Raw genomic sequence first — 4,445 nt, forward strand, 5'->3', positions numbered from 1 at the left:
TTATTCTTAGTGAAAAAGCTCCCAGCCTGGATTAAAGAAACAGCGCTGCACCTGACGGCCACCTTCCCTCTGGATGACAGCGAATCAGAATGGACTGACCTTGAAGATGACACGTCATACAAGCTGAAGGGCTGGCTCTCCAAGACACGGCAAATATAATTTTCAGGATTCAAGACTTATTTTTTGAATATCAGGACAACCCAGACCGGCAGAACAGAAAATGGATTTTGTCTGCGCTTGATCAAATCCTGCAAACACAACCTGATATTGTGTCTGCTTACCCGGATCTGGCTCAGATTAAGATGTGGTTCAAGCAGGGTCGAGTTCCTCCCTATATTGAAGATCCGATGGACTTTCTTTTTGAATCAGAGCTTAATGACTTCTGTTGTGACACACCCTCATCAATCAATCTGTCCGACGCAGCCATCTCATTTCTCCAATTTTCCTCGCCAGCACCCAGTCAGCCTTCAGTGCTGTGCCAGCCACCCATACCTGCACCGAGACGTATCTCCACACCGCCTTCGGCCACTCCCCCGGTGCCAATGCCATGTAAACGCCGAGCGTAACTGCCGCGGTACCTGGCCGCATCTGACACCGGAGCAGGAGCTCCACTGTTGCCTGACACCTCTGATGTGATTCCGCTTCCACAATCTCCTGAATTTTCATCAGAGCCATCAGGAAGGCTTTGTCACTTCCTTATCCTTTTCCTAAATCCCACAGGCTTATTCAATAACATTCACAGGCAATGACTAGTGGAGCATCTCTGAAACTCACACACTGTGTTTGAGCACGTGAAATTGTATGAGAGGCTCTCCGTCTGCTCCCTCTGATGACTTTCACTGATTGCTGTGCGTAATGGTGCAGGGCGCATTGGAGCCAGCAGCCAGGGGGCTATTCAAACAGGTCAACAAGTAACACATCATGCTAAAAACAATCTTTGGTTTATCACGTGAGGTAAATCTGCTCTACGATTGGATTTTGGAAAACCATGTGACGGTGAACCAATTCCGATTGGACACACATTGTGCACGTCATCACACAGCTTCTATGAGGAGTACAAAGATGGTGGATGGCTGGCTCGAAAGTCCGCGGAGTTAACTTTTCAGCAAAAAACAAGTTTCTCTCTCATATCATTAAAAGTTATTTATAATTTAGTAAAACTTGGTCTCAGCCATCGTATATGACGGCATTGGCCCAGAGGGTTAATAGGAAACATTTTCATTCCATCAATGTTCAGATCATATGTGATGCGCAAATGGACATCAGGTGGAGGCGCGGTGCTTGATGGGGGGGCTGCTTGGTGGATAATAATTGTTCTTAATGAAAACCAGCGCGGACACATTTGGGCATGTTTATTATTTTTGTTGTTTTTATTATTAATATGTTTCTTTTTTCTTGATGGTGGAACTAGAGATGAGGCTCTGAACAAGCCCCTGACTGTGTTCAGTATTTGTCAATAAAAGTGTGTGTCATGTTAATGTCACACACTGTCAGCCGCCGTGCACCTAATATCTTTTTTACTTCAGTGTGTGTGCGCAGCTCACTTCAACATTTACACACGCAAACATACGTATTTAATTTCCATTTTACATGACAGAGAACAGAGAGAGTGGCGATCTAACCACAGCTTTCCCTGTTTTTCCACATTGTCTCTGAAATTTTTACACAAAACAACACAGAGACGATGGCGGGCGTTATCAAACACACAACACCCTACACTTATGGTGCCGTCAGCGTGACACAAACAAACAATTTGAAAACATTTGCATATTCAGATAGAGGCGTGGCCAAGGAGGAGTTTGGTGCGTGTGCACATGTTCAGTGGGATGTACAAACCAAACGTGCGTGGATTCATGCCTATGCACACTTTGATACATGTGAATAGTTTTTGTGCTTATTGCTGATTCAGGGTTTTGGCGTACGCCAATTTTTAGTAGAAAGTCACACAAGTCTTTGTACATGAGGCCCTGGTCTTACACTAGGAACCCTCTGTTTTGGAAGTATGTGCCATAACCACTTGGCCAACATACTACTCTACATCTGATGCAGCCGAAATCATTTTTACTTTGTTCGCAACTGAAATCATGTTGACCACACAAAACATGAAATATCGAGGGTTCATAATGTCTGTAATGAAAGCGAAGTCAAAGTAAATGTAGGGATCACTGTGGATTTAGTTTTTAATTTTTTTTATTTTGGATTTTCCATATCATCCCAACTTTTTCTAATCTGGGGTTGTGTGCTGGTCCTGCACATAGCTAAGGGTAGTGGGCTGCAACAGCTTGCGAACGGCATCTACAAGAGATTTCTTGCAATTTTGTGCAACATTTGCAGCCATCGGCTATCCCCTCACCTGAGCCTCAGGGTGATGCCTGTGTGTTGCTTGGTTTTTGAACAGACCAAATAAATTGTGCATGAAACTTCCTCGCCAAATAGTCATGCAGGTGTCTCGTACCCCTCACCACATAGTCTCTGTGACTTAGAATGTGTGCAACATGGGAAACAACTTGTGAGTGACATTTCCTTTCATATGATTGGAGAGGAACAGCACTTCTGGAAGTGGCTGAGTGAGTCCAGCACCCTCCAGCGCCCTGCACCCAACCCACTGTACATGCATGTCAGCAGGCTGGGAACGTCCTGTTTGGCCGAGGAGGAGCTTGTGCCATCTGTGATTCCGGGTATGTGTGATGGGGGTATTAGTATTGACCTAGTACACTGGCAGCTACTAACAAGCCAGTATTGAGTTTAAGCATTCTCCTGAGCAAATCAAAGTCAATCACAAACCGAACCACAAACAAGTCAGAGCTTCTGTCTTTGTGCACCCTGCCCACTGCTGTAAGGAAGTGTCATTTGCTTTCAACATGGAACAGCACAGATGTATGGCAGAAGACATCAAAAGCACAGCAGTTTTCACTTATGGTTTTGAGTTAAAACTAAGCTAATTCCAGACAGTTTATCTACAGTAACGTCAAACTCTGTCATTTTTACAAAGTGAAAATATCACACATATCTTTTAGTTTTAAAGCAATGCACTAATTCTGAAGGTTTGAGCATTAACAGAAACAGATGCGAAAAGGCATTATGAGAAAATGGGCCTCCTATCATCACTGGTTGGTTGGGTTATTTATTTTTTTAAAAACCAACACACAAGTTACTGTAATGTGTGTGTTGGTTTGTACAAATAAATGTGTATTTGTAAATATGTCATTTTTTCATTTGTAAGCAATAAAAGGCAATTGCAAACTGAAAATTCTGTTAAGTGTTATACTGCACAAAGCAACTGTGTGATTGTTGGTCGCTATTCATACTCCCGTCCAGCCGATGGCAGTGTTCTATGAATTTTGACCCAAAATTTTAGGGTTTACAAACATTTAAGACCGTTCGGCATTACTCACTATGTCAGCAAAAACAAATGTTAGTGGGCTGAAAGTTAGCGGAACTAAATTTAGCGGAAGCTAATTGGTCTGCTGATGGTTTTTGAAGTTAGCCGTAAAGTTAATCCGCTAACAAAAAGTTAGCTTAGCTAATTATCAATTAGCAGAACTGTTCCAACCACTGGTCTGCAAGTCTGTGAATAGCTGTCCACACTTTCATATTTTTTAATTATTATTTATTACTAATTATTATGTATTTATTATTTATGCTACTTTATTGTATTACTATTTATAGTGCTTTATCTGTCTAAAGTCAAGGGGATTTTTCACAGCTTCTTTCACAGAATAACGATGTAATCGTCCACAGCCATCCTGAGCACTGTGTGCACAAACGTAATCATTTTAGCCGCACTAGTGGTGCTGAACATCTGTGAAAATGCCACACGGCATTTGCAAGCAAATCCTTACAACTGTAAAGGCCTCGTCAGTGGTGTTCGACTTTAGCGTGTGTGTCGAACGGCATGTCAGTGGCTCTCGCGCAATATGTGTGCAGACTTGTGTATTTGTGGCCAATATGGCCACAGGCGACATTGAAGGAAATTTGAAACTGCTGGCTAATGGCTAAGCGTAAATTTGGTAAGATTGTAATTCACGTCGGCAAGTAATGACACCCGGTTACGCCAATCGGAGGTCACTAAAATTAACATTGAATCGGTGTGTAACTTTGCAAAAACAATGTCGGACTCTGTAGTTTTCTCTGGGCCCCTCCCCAATCGGACCGGGAGTGACATGTTTAGCCGCATGTTCTCCTTGAATTGCTGGCTGTCTGAGTGGTGTCCAAAAATGAGGTGGGCTTCATAGATAATTGGCAAAGCTTCTGGGGAAAACCTGGTCTTGTTAGGAGAGACGGCATCCATCCCACTTTGGATGGAGCAGCTCTCATTTCTAGAAATCTGGCCAATTTTCTTAAATCCTCCAAACCATGACTATCCAGGGTTGGGACCAGGAAGCAGAGTTGTAGTCTTACACACCTCTCTGCAGCTTCTCTCCCCCCTGCCATCCCCTCATTAC

General features: G+C 43.1%; 1 long non-coding RNA gene across 1 annotated transcript; it reads left to right on the top strand.

Moving 5' to 3' along the window:
• The first annotated feature begins 1,737 nt into the window (after positions 1–1,737).
• On the top strand, positions 1,738–3,589 carry LOC117513400. Its single transcript, XR_004561614.1, has 3 exons — positions 1,738–1,821; positions 2,900–2,906; positions 3,579–3,589. It is a non-coding gene; the product is annotated as an uncharacterized LOC117513400 (long non-coding RNA).
• Positions 3,590–4,445: the final 856 nt, after the last annotated feature.

Source organism: Thalassophryne amazonica, chromosome 7 (genome assembly GCF_902500255.1).
Source record: "Thalassophryne amazonica chromosome 7, fThaAma1.1, whole genome shotgun sequence".
NCBI lineage: Eukaryota > Metazoa > Chordata > Actinopteri > Batrachoidiformes > Batrachoididae > Thalassophryne > Thalassophryne amazonica.